At 40.6% G+C, this 21,435-nt stretch overlaps 1 protein-coding gene across 2 annotated transcripts in view; it reads left to right on the top strand.

The window, feature by feature from the left end:
* OLFM3 (olfactomedin 3) overlaps positions 1-21,435 on the top strand; it is a 323,003-nt gene that overhangs the window by 262,178 nt on the left and 39,390 nt on the right. The window lies entirely within an intron of this gene.

The raw sequence follows: 21,435 nt of genomic DNA, 5'->3' as shown, positions 1-21,435 counted from the left end.
TATAATTTAGTTAAAAATAGGTGGGAGAGAGGTTTGGGAGTTGGGTAGAAACCCTAAAAAATATAAATGTAATTTATTATTTCCTATAATAATTATATTGCACAATAAAGTGTATATCATATGGGACCTAAGTGACTCTCCATCAGAATTTGTGATATTTGACTTGTGTCCAGGTGACATTAGATTCAAAGTTTAGCCAACCTGAATGCAATTGTTCCATGACTCCCAGTCAGAGCCAAGTTAAACCTGAAGAAGGCGTATACTGCCAGGACCGGAGGCCAGACAGTATTTGTAGTGACTCCACTGGCTTCGTTCAAGTGAATGGCTCTGTTGTGTTTCCTGTCGACATACAATTTTTTGGGAAATCCAACACAAATCCAAATTTAGTACTTGTCAGACACATTTTATATGGACATTTTAATGTGGTTAGCACACTATCAACATTTATAGTAGGAATCGTAAATGTATAATCACTAGTGATCCAGCCGCTAGCCTAAAAATGGGGGTCCCAATTACTTTTTAGGAAGTGAGCAATCATCACACATTCACACTAATGCTATATGAAGCTGTGCTGTGTACTTGACTAGATTATTTTTGTCAGTTTCTAAAACAATTAATGAATTGGTAAGGTGCATGGGTGTGGGAGTGTGGGAGTGTGGCTGTGTGTGTATGTGTGAATGTGTGCCTGTATGTCTGAATGTGTGTGTGTATGTGTGAATGTGTGTTTGTGTGTGTGTATGTGTGTGTGTGTGTGTGTGTGTGTGTAAGACTACGGCTCAATTCAAATTGGGATCAAGAGAACCCCCTTCTCTTGATTGGTGTGGGTCCTCATAGTGTCACCCCGTCAGCATACATTCATCAGCTGTCCTGTAGATGTTAGAGGGCAATAGTTGATGTAGAGCAGTGGTCTCCAGTTCTTTTGTTGGTAGTAAGCCAGTGGCAGGTATTTGGATTTGAGCCTATTCATGGTAATGCTTCGACATCCCCGGTGCCACTGTCTTAGCAGCTGCAAACAGGTCGGAGGGCACTGTCATATGGATAACATATGCAGTATATTCTTGGTGAGTAAAACGGCTCTTGGTTGAGCAATTTTTGTTCCATTTGCCTGGTTTGTGTAGTGCCAGAAATCATATTTACTGAACAAAAAACCTAAAAGGTTAATACTGATGTTCTGTAAACCTAGTGTATGCTACGAATGATGACCTAAACATTGGATACAGGTCTGGGTACAAACAGATCAAAGAAAAAATATACAAGGAGAAAAAAAGAGACAATACAAGATGAAACAGGGATTTTTGTGTGGATCACAGCGTTGAATGAGCTTTTACTGACAATGCACAGTGTAGCCGGAGTGTTGATGATGAGCTGCCTCAGTAGAATAAGGACAGATATAGATTTTTTATTACATAGCTTATGTAGGCATCCAATTCCTACAAGACATGAATATAAGGCTTCTATTAAACACTACTGCAAGGGCTGAGGAGAAAATTCATCAATCTTTTAAACCATCGGTATGGCAGGCCTCTCGTATTTCCTCCCTTCAGACACCCCTGATATGGAAAACAGTCTATTGTCTGTACTTACTGCAGACAGTCTCTTTCGTAGTTTCACAGTTTCATAGTTTTGAGGGTGAAGGTAGGGCCTAACATGTTGATCCAGAGAAAGGCAAAAACCCCATGGAGCATTATTATTAATGCTTCTTTTCTCTACACTTAGAGGATGACCCCTTGTCCCTGTTGCAGGCCTTGGTGTTAAAAGGTAATTAGTAAGGTCTCTGTACTGTCTCCTCTTATGTTTGTACGTTGTAATAAGATCACCCCTAAGCCTTCAGTGTTCCAAACTGAATAAGCCCAAGTTTATCTATCTTGGTATTGCATTCCTTTAACAACATTGGTTGCTTTTCTCAGCACTGCCTCTATTTCTTCTGATCCACTGGAGACCAAAATTGTAGACACTATTCTAGATATGGTTGCATTAGTGCCTTGGAAAAAGGCAAAACTATGTTCTTCTCATGAGCATCTATGCTTTTTTGGATGCATCCCTGTTGTGAATATCAGTTATGCTGTTACTGCTATGAGGCTCCCTCTTGTGGCCAGGAATGGTTTTGACAGAGACTAGGTGTGCTGGAGCAATGGGCGTTTCCATTGCTAACTGTCTGCCTATTTAAGTCTTTTCCTCCTGGCTGTCTGGGCCGGTTATCATTTGTTCTTTAAATCTCCAGCCTTTTCATCTTGCTCCAGACCACATCTACCCCAGATAAGTGCTTGGTTCTTTCTTAAGTTGTTTTGTTCTTATCTGGGTTGTCAATTATTGTGGTTATTGTCAGTTTATTTGCATGCAGGAATCTACCCTCTCTGTTGCTTAGCTGGGAAGCTCCCTCCAGCTATGCTTGGAGTTTTGTTCCTATAAGCCCATGTGCTTGTTGCTTCTTGAATTTGGGATTGTTCCTGTTTTCTGTTCATTGGTTTGACAAGAGCGCCTGATATAGGATGGAGTGCAGATCGTGCAATCTGAGGACCTTTTTGTACTATCAGGTATTTGGGTTTTTGTAGGGTTTTTCTCTGGCCACCATCAGCCCCTTTCCTATCCTTTCCAAATTAGTCAGTGGGGCCTCACCTTTGCTAATCCTATCATCCATCTGTGTATTGTATTTTCCTATATCACCGTAGTCTTTGAATGTGGGGGCTTGCTGTACCTTTTGCGGTTTATTTCTGAGGCAGAGAGTTATTCATCCTTCCTTCCTTTAGGATAGCTAGTTCTCTGGCTGGGTTTGCTGTACATAGGATGTTAGTTCACCCCTCAGATACTTCTAGTGTTGATGGTTAGTAAGGGGATGGCAGCCAGATTAGTTGCCAATGCTCTTGTCACCTTTTTGCCAATGATCTATTGTGATCTTCCATGGTTCCGGATCATAACACATCCCATTACTTTATTAGCCTTGGCAGCAGCTGCCTGACATTGGTCAGTAAAGTTGAGTTTGCCATCCACCCATACATCTAAGTCTTTTTCAGTGACAGTTTTACACAGTGTTTTACAATTAAGTTTGTAATGATAAATTGCATTTCCTCTGCCCAAGTGCATGCCTTAATCATGTATCCACATTAAACTTCAATTGCCATTTCTCAGCCCAAACCTCCAGCCTACACAAATCCATCTGCAATATTAAATTATCCTCCTCTGTATTTATTACTTTGCAATTTAGTATCATCTGAAAATATTAAACTTATACTCTCTGTGCCCTCTACAAGGTCCTTAATAAATATGTTAAAAAGAGGGCCCAATACTGACCAATCATATCAAACTGCTAACTGTGGCCCAGTCCAAGTGTGTTCCATTAAGGCCAGAGTCACACTTACTTGTGACTGGTGCAAGAATCAAGTCGCATCACCCATCATAATCTGTTGCTCTTTGGACAGGAGCATGCATCTGTTTATCTTGTTAGTCACACGCAAGTGTGACTCTGCTATAATAACAACCCTTTGTTTCCTGTCACTGAGCCAGTTCTTAACCCAGTTACATGTTTCCCACCATTCCCATTATTCTCAATTTAAGCACCAACATTTTGTGTGGCACTGTATCAAATGTCTTTGAAAAGTCCATATAGACAACGCCAACTGCATTTCCCTTGTCCAGTCTGAAACTTATCTCCTCATAGAAGTTGATCAGATTAGTTTGACAGGACTGATCCCTCATGAATCCATGTTGATACTGGGTTATCAGGTTATTCTTCTTGAGATACTCCAGGATAGCATCTCTTAGGAAATCATCAAGGTTTTTACCTACAATAGAAGTTCAACTTACCGGGCTATAATTTCTAGGTTCAGATTTTGTCCCCTTTTTGAATATTGAGACCATATTTGATATGTGTAGATCCTGTGGTGGTACAGACCCTGTTGTTAGGGAATATGTAAAGATTAAAAATAATAGTCTATCACCATACTTAATTCCTTTAGTGCTTGGGGGTGTATGCCATCGGGGCCTGGGGATTTATCTTCTTTTGGGATTTTGAAAAACAGAGAAAACAGAGAGTTTGGATAAAATATCAAATTATATTATATCATAGAATTGAAATTAATAAAGTCCAAAAATTGCAAGTAAAGCAACAATAATAATAATAGATCAAGACTGTGTTTGGAAAAATGTGAAACTGCACACAATATGTACACACACAGTGAAATAAAGTCCAACCAAGAGAATGCTGGATAAGATAAAGGATCCTATTTGCAAGTGCTATAGAGCAATATCAGGGAAGTAATAGGTCCAATTAGTACAAAAAATCTGTAATGGAAATTCACATAGCAAATAAAGGCTGATACATGCTTATAAAGTGCCGTGTGCAGTATTACAAGAGTGGGATTCCACAGGAAGACCCCCAACGACCGTTTTGCATAGGAATCTATAGCTTAATCATGGGGCACTTGATCGGTCAAGGACATGTCTGTATGACCCTCATACAGTGCTGATTTGAATGTAATTTTTTTACTGTCCAAGAATCATCACTGCATCATTCAGCGTTTCCCCAAAGATTTTTTCAGAGTTTAATTCTAGTCTATTCCATTTTTCTTATGCATGAAATAAAAAAATAAAGCTTCTCCGCCTTCTCTTATCTAAATGTCTGTGAAAATGGCATCTGAGTAATATGTCAATTTTTCATGGATCCAAAAGATTGCATTGCTAATTTTGGTCTGGCATCTTGGATCAATATCGGATATTTCTCTATGATTATATGCCGACTTCTTAGACGGCTAAAAGTGATGTACATGGAAACAGCCCTATTCACTATTTTAAACTTTTGCTCATAAAAAATAATTTAGTGCTCCACTCCTACATTTTTTTTTAATATGGAAGTGGCTAATTGGATTGTGCCAATAATAGACTAAAATAAGCAATCGAAGAGTAGGACTTAGTAATAGAAAGGTGTCTAACTCTAAATCAATCACAAAGCAAGCATTACTGCCATACATTTGGAACATCTCTCAACTGCGTAGACTAGGTTAGGCAAATTAATTAAATTACAGGGAAAGGTCTGAATCCAGAATTTGCCCTCTCAGAGCTTTCTGTTATGCACTAGGCGGACCGTCATGCACATTTGATCAAAGTAAAACCCAAATCAACTCCATCATATTTTGGAGGTTCATAAAAGCAAAAGTAAATGCATTATTGGTTCCTGGGGTTTACAGAAAATGTGCTCTTTTGTATCAAAACAATCCAGCTTACTGTAAAAATGAGTCTTCAAATGAAATAAAATATATTCTCATTATTTGGAAGATCAAAGAGGAATGACAAAATAAATGCCAATGTTAAATTGTCTCCAAAAATGTAGAAAGGCTTTTCATTGACCCTACAGGAAGAGCAGATTGAAAAAATGCTAATCTGTACATTCAGAAGAGAGACATGGATACAAATTAGTCTTTTCATCTTGTTCTTAGGAGAAACATTTGTTTTCTCCTGTGCATTGCGGCTCTGACCATGTGCATTTTATTAGAAGCGTGACATGACTATAATCAAACAATAAAACACAATACATACCTATTTAATTTCAAACTTCAGTTACCAATATGTCAAGGCACAGAGCACAGCAAGGAAAAAGGGGCTTGTCGCTGGGGCAGAGGTTTTGCAAGAAGCCGCTCTGGTGGGGTCAGAGTGTTTAGATACAGAGCGAGGGCAGAGAACTGAATCATTCCCTAAAGTATTAGAAAGCCTAGTAGTTATGCCTCTCTTTTATGTCTTCTGCAAAATATTTTTGCTGTGTTTTTTAATGTTTTTTTTTATCAAAGAAAAATGTTTAAAAAATGGCTAAAAAAGTAATTTGTAGAATATGCTATGTTAAAAAGAAATGAAGTAAACACTAAAAAACAACAAAAAAGAACAGAAATTTCACTGTTTCTAGTGGCAAATCTTCATGAAAAAGATGCTGCAAATCGTGAAGGCACCTTGAAAAAGGGTAATTTAGGTTTTACACAATATTTGGTAAGTAATATAAAGCCGAAACAAAGTATATCGATGTCATCCAGGATGTTCACCTAGACTGCTCCGACTATAAGGCTAGGTTCCCACACTGCGTTTTTTTGACGTTGCATTTTTGCGCGTTTTTTGTGGTAAAAACCGCACAAAACCGCACCCGCGTCGAAAAAACGCGGCAAAAAACGCACGCATTTTTGCCACGATTTGGTGCGTTTTTTGCTGCGTTTTGCTGCGTTTTTACTCACTGCGTCTTTATGCATTTTTTATCAGTGAACAAAAAAAAAAGGTCTCATGTCATTTCCTTCTTCAATATGTTCTTCATTCTCCACTAGTGTATGCAGGAGAGCAGACAGCTGCAGAACTACAAGGCTCAGCATACTCCATCCAATAGTGTATGCAGGAGAGCAGACAGCAGCTGTCGAACTACAATGCTCAGCATCCTCCATCCAATAATGTATGCAGGAGAGCAGACAGCAGCTGTCGAACTACAAGGCTCAGCATCCTCCTTCCAGGACTGTATGCAGGATTTCTTTGCCCCCCCAAACAAAAAAAATGACGTGTGCTTTGCCATATTTTTGTATGCTAGCCGGGTACAGCAGGCAGGTACGAGCTGCCCCCAACCCCCAGCTGCCTATTTGTACCCGGCTGGGAACCAAAAATATAGAGAAGCCATTTTTTTTTAATTATTTCATAAATTTCATGAAATAATTAAAAAAAAAAATGACGTGAGCTTCGCCTAATTTTTGTGTCCAGCCGGGTACAACTAGGCAGCTGGGGATTGGAATCCACAGTGCAGGGTGCCCATGCTTTCTGGGCACCCCCACTGCGAATTGCAGTCCGCAGCCACCCCAGAAAATGGCGCTTTCATAAAAACGCGATCTTCTGGCGCTGTATCCAACTCTTCCAGCTGCCCTGATGCTGGGTGGCTCACTGGGTAATAATGGGGTTAGGGATAGCTGTATATTATCAGCTGGCCCTAAGCCCGAAATTCATGGTGTCATGCCAATATTAGACATGGCCACCATGAATTTCTAGTAAAGATAAAAAAACCACAACACACAGAAAAATATTTTTATTCGAAATAAAACACAACACAATTAGTGACTCCATCTTTATTGAAATAAAGAACCCCCCCTCCGCAGTAATCCTGGGTCAAGGGTCCCGCGCCATCCAATCCGAATCCAATATCATCTGATTGGTTTGCTGGAAGGCAAAGCGATCAGATGATGTGTCAGGATCAAGGCCTGAATCACATCACACATCAGCTGATTGTATAAAAGCCGTTTATACAATCAGCAGATGCATCGGTGCAAAAAAAAAAAAATACTCACTTATGTGCTGATTACCGGCAGCTCCTAGAGCGAGTCTGATCCCGTCCGATCGCTGCAGGAGCTGCCGGTAATCAGGGATGAAATCTCCTGACGCATCCGCTGATAGGTTAAACCAGCCAACTGCTGGTGTCAGCCCGAGACTTACGATCAGCTGATGCGTCAGGTGACTGCATCAGGTGATCCATCGCCAGGTCCTGCATCCTGCAGGCATACATACCCGGGGAGACTCCACACACCCGGAGCGGCGGTACCGGGAGGAGGATCTGGGAGCGGGCATGGCACCGGGAGTCTGCAGACAGGTGAGTATGACTTTTTTTTTTCTACTGTTCACTTTTGATTTCGCAGCCGCTTCCACCTCCTGCCCATACATGGCGCCACACGGGAGCTGACATGCACAGGAGTGGAGGTGGAAGCGGTGGTGACGGTACCGGGAGGATTCACGCTTCTGTGTTTACTGACAGAAGGAATCCTCCTCCTGTACATGTCACTTTACTACCCAGCTCCTGCATTTATAGCTGCGTTTTTGGTCTTAGAAGCGCACTGAAATGCACCAAAACTCACCTATTTGCGTTTCTCATTGCGTCTTTCAACATCCCATTGCACTCAATGGATGAAAAGTGCAGTGAAAAATGCGGGAATAATTGACATGCTGCGTTTTTGTGGCACCACAAAAACGCAGCTGAAAAAAAACGCTGTGTGCAGACAGCAAAAATGAAAACTCATAGACTTTGCTGGGGAAGCAAAGTCATGCAGTTTTCTGAGCAAAAACGCCGCGAAAAACGCACTGTGTGAACTTACCCTTAAAGGGAATCTGTCATCCTGTTTTTGTCACCTAATCTGAAAGCAAATACAGAGGGTTCACCATAAGGTGCAAACCATTAATCAACCTTAATAATTGAAAGGCCAGATTAGATTTTGACAACAAAAAAACATCTAAAGCAGCCGCCCAGTTCTGGAAAAGGTTTTCTTGGACAAATGAAACTAAGATCAACTTGTTCCAGAATTATGGGAAGATAAAATTATGGAAAAGGCTTGAAACGGCTCATCTTCTGTAAAACATGGAGGCAGTGTATTGGCTGGGCATGCATGGCTTCCAATGGCCTTGGATCACCAGTGTTTATTGATGGTGTGACTTAAGACAGAAGCAGTTGGATTAATTCTGAAGTGTACAGGGCAATGCATTCTGCTCAGATTCAACCAAATGCAGCAAGGGTGATTGGACAGCACTTCACAGGCTAGATAGATAGACAGGACTGGCCTTAAGGCCCAGTCACACACAACGACTTACCAGCGATCCCGAAAACGATGCGACCTGATAGGGATCGCAGGTAAGTCGCTGGGAGGTCGCAGGTGAGATGTCACACAGTCAGATCTTACCAGCGATGCAGGAACAATACAGGTCGCAGTAGCGACCCGTATAACGATCTCAGCAGTCACTGTGACCCTGTCACACAGTGTCAAACACAGCGATGTGTCCTGCCCAGCAGGACATCGCCTTTGAAGAAAATGGCCTGGACCATTCTGCAACGACTAGAGATCTCACAGCAGGGGCCTGATCGCTGGTAGGTGTCACACATAACAAGATCGCTAACGGGATCGCTACTGCGTCACCAAAACGGTGACTCAGCTGCGATCTCGCTAGCGATCTCGTTATGTGTGACAGTACCTTTAGGCTGAATGGTGCCCGGTGCAAAATGCATAGCCAATATCTCAAATATCTGAAATACTGACCAAACAATTTGCTTTTATTGATTAACACTAGTGATGAGTGATTACTAACTATTCGGGTCTGCATTATTCATATTGAATCCTTTAGTACTATTCCCATATTCATCACAAATAATGAACCTAATGCAAGTCGAGGGGGAACCCGAGCATTTTTCTAGGAATTTTTCAAAGAAAATGATTGGGTTCCTCATTGACTTGCATTATGTTTGTTATTCATGTCAAATGCTGAAATAGTACTTTGTGATTCATTAAGAATAATCTGAACCCGAATAATTAGTATTCACTCATCACTAATTAACACCCTCGCTGAGTGTTTCCAATTCTGAAGGATCTGCAATAATGCTGACAAAAAATAACTATGGGTCCACAAATCCTCCATCACAAACTGCTTTCAGTAAATCACTAACATAATTCTAACATGTTTGCACCCTAAACGTTTCCCAATCCTTATTTCTCTAGCCCTATGCAGCTCCTCTTCATATCACAATTAAAGTCTCTGTTAACCATCACAGGACAATCCTCTAATGGGAGATTGACTAAATAATTGTTTAAAACAGCCAAAGAAAAATGTAGTGGCATGTAAAGAAAAACAAGGACACACTGACGTCCTTCTAAAATACAATATAAATATACAAAGTAACCCTCCTTATACAGGACTTTTTTTTTAATGCAAAATTGATTTTACTACAGATGAGTATAACAGTCCCTGGGGATTAAGTAGCCAAACAAATGAAATTCTTGTAATACCCATTTCGTTTTACCCAGTGCAACCTTTCCTTGATCATTCGGTTTCAATCAGGCAGATTATGGCAGGCAAATGACCATTCATCAAATAAAAAATACTATCATTTAGATCAGTTGTTAAGGGCCTCCACAATCAAAGTGAACAGAAATAAACATTGATGAAATAGAAAGAGAAACAAAATAGGAGGGGGCCGCAGAAGCCAAATACATTACCATGTGATCTTTAAACACAGATGTGCACAGATTACCGGTCATAACGCTTGCAGGGAAAACATCTAACCATCTTGCCGGACAGGATTAGATTAAATGAGATGTGATCCTCAGGCAGATGCAAAGGGGGGCAGGTTTGGATGCTATTCTCACACCAAGAGCTGCATGGAAGGGCAGTCTATGCAGAATAAAGTAAGATACCTGATGGACTGTCTGATTGCACCAAGTTTAACCTGCTGGTGGGGTACAAAGATCAGCAGCTTCACTTGTGCTACATATCCTTATTAGTTATTGGCGAACCGAACACATAGTGTTTGTGCAAAAGGTCCCAAACATGAGTTTTCCTGGGAAACCTGTGCTACAGTTCGGGTCCAGTTCTGGTCCAGGGACTGTAAAAAAAGCACATTATTAAAAAACATTATGATTATACTTACAGGTCCCGGGACACGTCCTGCAGACCTGCTATCTCCAGGCCGCTTCTGCTTTTAGGTCTGATCATTAACTTCCGGAGGTATTCATTGCACTGCTCTTCACTCAGCAGTCTTCGGCTTTTTTCGGCTGTGTTCGCGGTGACATCAGCGCTCACCCGAGTCTGTGGCTTAGCCATGGACTCAATTGAACTTTGACTATCACTGTCAGGGTACGGTTCCACTTATGTACAGCATTGGGAGTGATATGCTAATGACCCTCTGCTGCGAGCGTCAGCCGAGGTCATGCGACTGTGATGTGATCTTGCAATTGAGTCACAGCTGCGGAAAAGAGGGAGGGAACATTTTCTCCCAATCTCTTCATCTGCCTGTCTCTGCGCACATCACACTGCAGTCGGATTACATGCGATTTCAGTGCGATGTTTGGCGCACTACAATAGAATTGTATGGGTGTGCATGAGCTGAGTCTCGCTGCCAAACGCAGCATACTGCGATTCTTTCCACATGCTGCTATGGCAGGACAAATTAATAGCAGATGGACACTGCCCCATAGCACTAGAGTGCACTCGTCTGTGCAAAACGCAAGTGGAACCGTACCCTCAGCCTGTTCTCACTTTGTCACAGAGTGGGCGTCTGTGATTGGATGCTGGAGTAACCTGAAACCAGCCCATACATTCTAGCATCTAGAATGTATGGACAGATTCCAAATTATTTCAACAGCCAATCACAGACCCCCATTCTGTGTGACAGCGTCTGTGATTGCCTGTTGAGTCCATCACACATATAGTAGTGTAAAAAAAAAAATCATTTAAAAAAATGCTACACGGTATTTTGGATTCTCAGCACAGATAAAGCGGATGGCTACGGGCTGCCACCCCTATCTGCCTGGCTTTACCTAAGCTGGCAATCAAAATACAGGGAAGCCCATTAATTTTTTTTTAATTATTTAAAAAAATAATTTAAAAAAAATGGCTCGTGTCACATTTTGATTGCCAGTCAGGTAAAACTAAGCTGGGATCCTCAGCGTGGTAAGGCCCAAGCATTCTGCTAAAAACCACAGCCCGCAGCTGCCCCTGGAAATGGCGCATTGTTTCTTAGGCGGCAATTTCCAGGCGGCGCTTTACCTGGCTCATCCAGCGGCCCTGATGGTGGTGGCACTCTGGGTAATATGGACTCATGGACTCGGGTGAGCCCTGATATCACCTCGAACATGGCCAAAAAAAGCCAAAGACTATCGAGTGACGGGGCGTACTAACATGCTATTCAATTCAGTATCACCAGCGGTGACGAGCGTACCTGTGTTTGCTGTGACCACGCTTCTGAATGTCAGGCACTTCTGGTTATGTGCAGTATGAAGCCGGGTGAATGCGTCCTGGCTTCAGGGAGGTCTACTGTGCATGACTGAAAGTGCCTGGCATTCAGAAGAGCGTTGACAGTGAACACAGGTAGGCGCTGTACTGCTGGTGATGCTAAGTTAAATAGCATGTTAGTACACCCCTGTAGGTGTACTAACATGCTAAGAGAACTGACTAATCAGGGGAAGTAATGCCCTTGGGACTAGTCCTCGCACACATTAGCATAATGTAAATAAAAGTTCTTTAGAATTACTTTTTCTAAAGGTCTTTTTATCTATGCTACTAGATACAGGGACAGTTTGTCAGGGATTAGCAATGTACACCAAGAACTGCTCGTAGTTCTGGGTGCATAGTGCACCTGCCAGATTCCCTTTAAAGAGGCAGAAGAAAAAAAAATAATATAAATACAGAGGTTAGAGTAATATCCAGCTTCCGCATAGGATATGAAGATAGTGGATGAGTCTTATAATAAAACATGACTTTATTCCAAATATTTTAAAAACATAAAAACTGTAGAATTGGTCAACACCTTTTGTTACTCATGAGTAAGAGCAGTTTCTGTTCGAAACTCGTTGGCAAATGTTACGGTCTTTATGTTTTGGACTTGTGAGCTGATAATCTTCAACTCCTTGTTGAAAAAAAATAATAGGCTGAATCAGAAGTATGAGTAAGCATAAGACTGATCATGATGAGCAGTGTAGAAGACCTCACAAGATGGATCAGAACTGCTGGATGGACGGAGCTGTAATTTCTGCACTTCACCTGGCACTGGTTGCCATTCTTTCCATAAAATTCTTGGCTCCTGGATCTGGGATCAAGGGGTAATGTGCACCATTGTCTCCACTCTCCACCTCCTCCAAAGTAAGGAGTTAGGCGTCTACCTGCTAAAGGCACACAGGGTGCTCCAGCCATCTGCATCACATTGGCACCAACAGCAAGCAGCAACAAGATGCGGGTATAGGCGGTCCTTCAGGACTCAAAGATGGACAGCACAGAAACAGCAGAGAGTAGTAGAGTACATGGTTACAGGGATGTGTAAGAGACACAGTTTGTCTACATCATACCATCTCCATATATCCAACATCATAGACATATTTTTTAATAACATCATAATGTTGCTGCAATGACAAAAAACATATCATATGAGAGCTAACGACTAGGCCTCACATGATGTCGCATGGGCCACGTAGTCACAAGCGTCACTCAGAAAGTTTGCAATCCCGATATGGACACTAGACTAGGTCCTGTAAGTCTTTTTGCTAAACTCTATTTCACAACTTAAAAAGTATCTAGATGAATAAAAAAAAAATATTTAAGGCTTGCTCTATTTTTGTTGAAAAATGTGATTGCAAATGTTAACCAGCAATCATGAGGTGGTGCAGAGAAGTGCATCTGGCATTCCCAGCAGAGAGGTGCATCAGATATATTATGTCGCTCAGCACTATTAATCTCCTCTATTGTCTCTCTCTGAGCCCTACCTCAGTCATCCATCTAAGCAGCCATGGTGTAAAAATGTGTCCCGACTATAATAATTCACTTCAGTGATGTCTCACAGACTTTTTCCACCAGAGGGCAATCCTAAGGCTGAAATAAGGAGACCTTTACAAAACTGCACTATAACAATATTACAGAACTTCCTTTTTAAACAGTTAATAATAATAATAATAATAATAATTATTATCATTTAAAAAAAATACTAAAAAGTGTACTAAGTCTAAAATGTAGACTGTGGAGAGTTATGAATGTAATAATATTAAATATAATTGTTGTTATTATTATTGTTATTATTGTTATTATTATTATTATTATTATTACATGCAGCAGTCCCAACAGTCTACATATTAGGTTTGGTGCACGTTTTAGTATTTTTTTTTTTTTTTGCTTCGCTGACAACAAGCTATTTCTGCAAAACTGATCAGAGGACAAGAATAAATAATGCTGTCATCTTTATCATGACTGGATACAAAATTGAGGAGGGACCGCACGCCGTTTAAAAAATAGCTGCTTGTGGTTCCTCTTATTTTGATACACAGCTAAGATAAGTACATGGCTGGGGACTGCAGCCTGTAGCCATATGCTTTATCTGTGCTGGGTATCATAATACGGGGGGACCCGATGCCAATTTTTTTTTTTAGTTTTACACCACGATAGTGACACGCAGAGAGGGTCTGTGATTTCAAGCAGTCAGACGCTGTCACCCAGGGTTGGGGTGCGTCTGACTGCAACTAATCAGAGATGCTAGGACTGCCGGTGGAGAAGGGAAGCAGTGAATATGGATGAACAATAATAGCGGCCTGGAAGCAGATACAGCCGTGCCAGAGGCTTGGTAAGTATAGCATGCAAGCTTGATTCTTATTTTCTTTATTTTTCCTTAATTTTTTTTATTTCCCGAGTTACTGGATCCAGATCATTACTCGGAATTCCCTTAGAACTCCGGGGCCCAGCAATCAGGTCCTTTTGAAACCACGCGGATCCATACTTTTGCAGTCCGTGTCTGCCCAGCACTACTTTTAACAGATTCCCTTTAAGATTTTTTTAAACTATTGTTAGGTGAAGATTGATTGAAGAAAACCAATGAAACTTATGTAAATTGTTGGTTACTTACGTCACTCTCAAAGAAGATCAGATTAATGTAGTATCACACCCAGCAGTTGATGATTATTTGGACAAATTCTTCTCAAATGTCCCCGTGGCGGAAGAAAAATAAGAAAAACCTCTACTCTTCTCCCACTCTATTAGTATTCCAGCAATATCAGTGCTGGATTTGCCATCATTTGCATGATATTATTGTGTCACCTAAGCATTGCAGCCAATCAGCGGTTACCGATCAGGTGTTGCTCATCAATATTCCATCAGAACAGATATCTAATATTTTGAAAAAAGGCACAAGCTGGAATGGAGCCAGTGCAGGAGGTGAGTATAAGCTTTTCTTATCAAGGTACTTTGGATTTTTTAGAAGGGCATGTCCAAGCAGTGAATAATCCTTTTAAAGGGGCATATTACTAGTGATATGGCATCACTTCATAGGTTAAGAATAATTCTTTAAAATGCTTAATATGTATTTTTAATTTAATAATTGAGTGACTGAGCAAGTCATCTATTTCATTTACAGTAGCTTCATACTTAATGCGGGATATTTATTTTGGATTTTCAATATATAGTGCAGTACAATGTACAGTAAGTGAATATGATAATAAAAAACCCATTCATGTACAGCAAAAAAAAAAAAAAGCACAGATATTAGTACAGGCTACCAAAACACTCTTAGAACCCTCAAAAAACTTTGCCAAAAACTGTATGTCGGTTACTGTGTAGTTCTCCACTTCAGCACTATTTCTTCAGCCCACGAGTTAAGGCCGCTTTACACGCTGCGATATCGGTACCGATATCGCTAGCGTGCGTTCCCGCCCCCATCCGTTGTGCGACACGGGCAAATCGCTGCCCGTGCCGCACAACATCGCCCAGACCCGTCACACGTACTTACCTGTCCGGCGACGTCGCTGTGACCGGCGAACCGCCTCCTTTCTAAGAGGGCGGTTCGTTCAGCGTCACAGCAGCGTCACTGAACCGCCGCCCAATAGAAGCGGAGGGGCGGAGATGAGCGGAACGTAACATCCCGCCCACCTCCTTCCTTGGCATTGCGGCCGGGAGGCAGGTAAGGAGAGCTTCCTCGTTCCTTCGGTGTCATACGGAGCGATGTGTGCTGCCGCAGGAACGAGGAACAACTTCGTTACTGCTGCAGTAACGATATTTGAGAATGGACCCCCATGTCACCGATGAGCGATTTTGCACGTTTTTGCGACGATGCAAAATTGCTCATAAGTGTCACACGCAACGGCATCACTAATGCGGCGGATGTGCGTCACCAATTCCAACGACTTTGCATTAGCGATGTCGTAGCGTGTAAAACCCCCTTTACTCTTAGTCAGATCTTATTTTATTTTGAATAATGAGTTCTTCCATTTGTTTTTACATTTCTTGATTTTATATGCATAATTAAAATTCAATATAACTACCTTATTTCTAGGACTTTAATACACACTTTTCCCCAAAAAATTTGGGAGGAAAGTGGAGGATGGATCTTATAGTCTGCATGTGCCTGGCTTGACTGCCCCCACGCTGATAGTGAATACTCATTTTGGATTAGTCGTCAGCTGACGTCGGCATATGACTTTTGATGCATGGCAGTGACGTCATGTGTGGTCCGTCACTTAGTCAGTTGGTGGAATTAGAAGAGAACCCTGAGCACCAACGGAGCAGAGGGAAGGTTAGCAGAATCTTTTCTTCTTTTATGTGTGTGGCATAACGGGAGGCATATATACCAGGATGGGCCCATGATGGGGAACATATATAGGAGGATGGGGAACATATATATATATATATATATATATATATATATATATAGTACAGACCAAAAGTTTGGACACACCTTCTCATCTCTAGAACAACTGTTAAGAGGAGACTTTGTGCAGCAGGCCTTCATGGTAAAATAGCTGCTAGGAAACCGCTGCTAAGGACAGGCAACAAGCAGAAGAGACTTGTTTGGGCTAAAGAACACAAGGAATGGACATTAGACCAGTGGAAATCTGTGCTTTGGTCTGATGAGTCCATATTTGAGATCTTTGGATCCAACCACCATGTCTTTGTAGAAAAGGTGAACGGATGGACTCTACATGGCTGGTTCCCACCGTGAAGCATGGAGGAGGAGGTGTGATGGTGTGGGGATGCTTTGCTGGTGACACTCTTGGGGATTTCTTCAAAATTGAAGGCATACAGAACCAGCATGCCTACCACAGCCTCTTGCAGCGGCGTGCTATTCCATCCGGTTTGCATTTAGTTGGACCATCATTTATTTTTCAACAGTACAATGACCCGAAACACACCTCCAGGCTGTGTAAGGGCTATTTGACTAAAAAGGAGAGTGATGGGGTGCTATGCCAGATGACTTGGTCTCCAAAGTCACCAGACCTGAACCCAATCGAAATGGTTTGGGGTGAGCTGAACCGCAGAGTGAAGTCAAAAGGGCCAACAAGTGCTAAGCATCTCTGGGAACTCCTTCAAGACTGTTGGAAAACCATTTCCGGTGACTACCTCTTGAAGCTCATCAAGAGAATGTCAAGAGTGTGCAAAGTAGTAATGACAGCAAAAGGTGGCTACTTTGAAGAACCTAGAATATAAGACATATTTTCAGTTGTTTCACACTTTTTTAAGTATTTCATTCCCCATGTTTTAATTTATAGTTCTGATGCCTTCAATGTGAATCTACAATTTTTAGAGTCCTGAAAATAAAGAAAACTCTTTGAATGAGAAGGTGTGTCCAAACTTTTGGTCTGTACTGTATATTAAAAGGTTTCCTGAGATGTTAAAAAAAATGTAATATGTGAATATACATTTTCTATAAAATGGTTAAAATGTTCTTGCAGCTCAGGTGTTTCTGTTTTCTGGTGCAGCTGCGGTAGAGACAGTTGGGTGACAGTAATTATAGTTTCTCTGACCTCCGCAATTAGGGAACAGGTGAGAATATATTACATTATTTACAGCAGTTGAACAAAAACTAAACTTAGTTGATTATATCGAGCACTAATAATATTCACATTGTACAAACCAGTCTCTGTATAGACATATGGAAATGACCTCTAATTCAACCGGCTGTCATTCATGGGATTAGGCAGAAGGAACATTCATTGCATACAAACGAAGATTCTTTTATAATGTCAATCATTAGTCACCATATGGTGTAAGATATAAATGGATGTTTATGGACATTTAAAGATTATGTGAACATTTAAAAAAATCAAGTATTTCTAAAAAAAAAAAAACAAAACAACAACAATAAAGTCTCACATATTCATTTTTAATTATAGAAGGCCTACATTAAAGCAATCTCTGCTCATACTTCAGTGTGGATCACACAGCCCCAGCAAGAGTTTAGGCATACTGTCAATAGTATGAGCTGTTCACAGAAACAAATACAGTGGTGGCAAAACGTCTTGAGGCTGGCACAAATTTTGTTTTTCAGAAAACTACTTCAGTGTTTTTAGAGCTTTTAGTCAAATGTTTCTAGAGTTACTGAAGTGCAATAATAAGTATTTCATAACTTTTTAAACTTTTGACAAAAACATCAGGTTTTTTTAAAAACTCATTAATTACAGCCTTGACCCTTATTTCGTAAAGACTTCTGCAATTCGCCCTGGCGGCTGGATAACAGCTTCTGCGCCAAATCCAAAATGATTAATCATTTATATCTAATCCGTGATTGGAATTTATTATTATTATTATTAATTATTATTATTATTATTATTATTAATTTAACATAATTTCTGTGTTTTTGTTTGTCCATCTGCTTTTTTAAGATTGACCACAGGTTCTCAATGAGTTTGAGACTTGTGGATTTTCCTGACCACAGACCTAAAATGTCAATATTTTCCCTGAGCCACTTAGTTATCACTTTTGCCTTGTGCCAATGTGCTCTTAATTAGAGATGAGCGAACCTGAAGTTTGGTTTTCGAACTGAACACCAAATGTAAAAATCAAGGTTCGGTTTTGTGGATCGAATGCTTTGCATGCGAAAAAACCTCATACGAGCAAAGCTGTGCTCAGGTACGCTTGGTGCTCAGCACTGTGTGAGCCGCTTGCAGTGTTTGAATGGCTCACACTGGGGGTAACAATAGCGTGCTCGGATGTAGTGAGTAACAAAAAAAAGTTTGAAAATGCCTACTTACCTTCTCCCGGAAGTGATCTGCTTATGGCTGGCTGTATGTGGTCGAAGACTCAAACTGCCAATCGGTGGGTCAAGCTCGAGCATGTGGAGCTAGGCTTGTTTGCTACTGGCAAACCAAGCCTCGACGCAACCACTCATTTCTACTCTTAATGCTGGAAAAGGCTTTGTTCCTCACCAAATGACACCTAGATTGTTGGGGAAAAATATTTTGGAAGTTGTGCACTTGCCATTCTTTATTCATGGCAGTGTTCTTAAGTGTAAATTTGAGGGAGTTCACTCCATGGATGAAAATGAACTCCAAACATAAATGCTTTACTGTTGGCATAACACAGGACTTATAGTAGCACTTACCTTTTCTTTTCAAATAATCATTCTTCCAGATGTTCCAAACAACTTAAAAGGGTGACATGAAAGAAAATAAGTTCACCCGAGTCCTCTCAAATCCAATCCCTGTATTTCCTTCAGAATATCAGTAGGTCATTGATGGTTTTCTTGGAGAGAGGTGGTTTATTTTTTACCCTTGACACCAGGCCAGTCTCCAAAAGCCTTTGGCTCACTGTACCTGGAGATCCATTGTCACCTACCTGCTGCATTGACGTGTAGATTTGCTTTCATCTAAAGGAGTGGGCTTACTTACACTTTTACCACTAATAACAATAGAATTTAGACATCCTCAGAGAGCAACCTCTTCCAATTATCAATGATTAATTTGGAGATGAGCAATCCTTTTTTTCCAGCATGATGGGACCATGTCACAAGGCAAAAGTGATAAATAAGTGGCTCGTTGAAAAAAACATTGATATTTTGGTTCCATGGCTGGGAAATGTTCTGGGTCTCAATCCCATTGAAAACCTGTGTGTGGACAAATAAAATCTCAGACATTATTAGAAATGCCCAGCACTGATTAGACAAGAATGGGTTGCCACCAGTCAGGTTTTGGCATGGAAGCTGATATCCAGCAGCCAAAGTGAATTGCAGAAGTCATGAAACATAAGGGCAACACTGTAAATATTGAGTCTTTGCAGAAATGTCTTGTATTTGTCAGTAAAAGTGTATACCCTTATGAAATGCTGATAATTGTACTTCAGTAACCATAGCAACGTCCAACCAAGAGGTCTAAAATGACTGAAACATTAAACTTTGCGCAAACACAAGATTGTATTACAACAAAGACAATCAGCTTACTTGACCGGTGCCTAGTAAAAGCACTCTTTAATATGGGAGCAAGCATGGGTTGCCCCCATATGTATCTACTCAGGCTATTAACAGTGCTTTTACGGCACACTGGACAGGTGAGCTGATTGTGTATATGGTTACTACGTGACTGTTTGTCGTGGTTCTCAGCTATTCGTTACTACAGAATGGATAAAATTATTGGGAATAATAGTTATGATGCACATCTGTTCAGAAACATGGATGATTACTCATGAATCGACTTTCATATATTCTTCACAAAAGTGGTTTAGTCGAATGATAACAGAAACTTAAAACAACAACTGACATTAATAAAGAAACTTTTAATGCAAGAAATTAAAATGTGGTGGGATCTCACTGCATTGAAACGTAAATTGATAAAAAAAAATGGTGCCAAGAGGATTAAAGATTAAAAAGATTACCATCACCATTTAAAAGAAGGTCTTTGTCAAACAATGGAATTCCATCTTATTTGAATGTTCTTTGCGTCTTATGGATATGATTATCTCACATGAGGAAAAGGAACTTATCAACTTCAAATTAGATATAAAGAAATTACAAGATCAGATTGTTGGCTTTTGGATTGGATCACAAATTAAACAACAATATGGGGAAACTGGAAACTGACATAACACGAATTAAGGAATATAAATTCAAGTGGGATAAAAATGATTATTATACTGACGGTCTCTCTGAATGGGGTAGATGGGATCAAGGTTATTTCTCCCCAAAGTTTATCTTGAAGAAAAGAAGCTTTAAAAGTAGATGACAAGATGGTGGAAAAATGTGTGTCAGTTTTAGCGCCACATACACTGAGCTCTGACCGTAACTCTGATTATTCTAGAAGTGGCATAAGTAGCAATAATTTAAGTCAGGAGGCACCATAGTTATATTATAACGGAGACGGTAGAATGAAGTAAAAAAAAAAACATAGAAGAGGAGTCAAAATATGTTGCAGGAAGATACGGAGAAATCACAAGAAGAGGTAATGCATGAGCACAATGGGGTAAATTTATCATTATATATAATAAATTCAGCACAAACTTACATTTTATAGAGGGGTTTGAATTTTGCACTATTCTATTATTTTGATCTATATAACATCATATTGAATGTAAACAAGTTCATAAGATCACTTGCAGTTAAAAAATAGTGATGAGCGAGCACAAATGTGCTTGGGTGCTCTGTACTCGAATCAAGCATGTCAGACACTCGGAAATGATCGACTTGATTACTGAATACAAAAGGAGTGAATGGGTGACTCGAACATAATTTTTTCAAAGATTCGGGCTGTTACATGCCCTAATACAGCCCCGGCCACTACAGTTCCCATCATCGCATCCTCCATTCCATGTGCGCCATAGAAATGTTTTCCCCCTGGCCAAAGAAACTTTGCAAACAGTTTTGCACGAGTCCCCATTCTGGAAAAGAGAGAGATTTATTTTCAGGAATGGGGACTAGAGCTGAACTAACAGCACATTTTCTTTGGCTGGGGGGATCATTTAGACAGTACAAACGGAATAGACATTGCAAGCTGAATGCAGATGATGGGGACTGTGGTGGCCGGGGGCTGTGCCAGGGCAGGTAACAGCCTGTGTTTTCAGGAAAATTATGTTCAAGTAACCCATTGACTCCTTCTGTGCTCCGTACTCGAGTTGAGTTTTTCCGAGAGTCCGACATGCAGGATTCAAGTACGGAGTACCCAAGAACATTTGTACTCGCTCATCACTAATTTTTTAACTGTAAGTGATACTGGGGGT

This window comes from Anomaloglossus baeobatrachus, chromosome 8, assembly GCF_048569485.1.
Source record: "Anomaloglossus baeobatrachus isolate aAnoBae1 chromosome 8, aAnoBae1.hap1, whole genome shotgun sequence".
In the NCBI taxonomy this organism is placed as follows: Eukaryota; Metazoa; Chordata; class Amphibia; order Anura; family Aromobatidae; genus Anomaloglossus; species Anomaloglossus baeobatrachus.
This window is presented reverse-complemented; position numbering and strand designations above follow the sequence as displayed.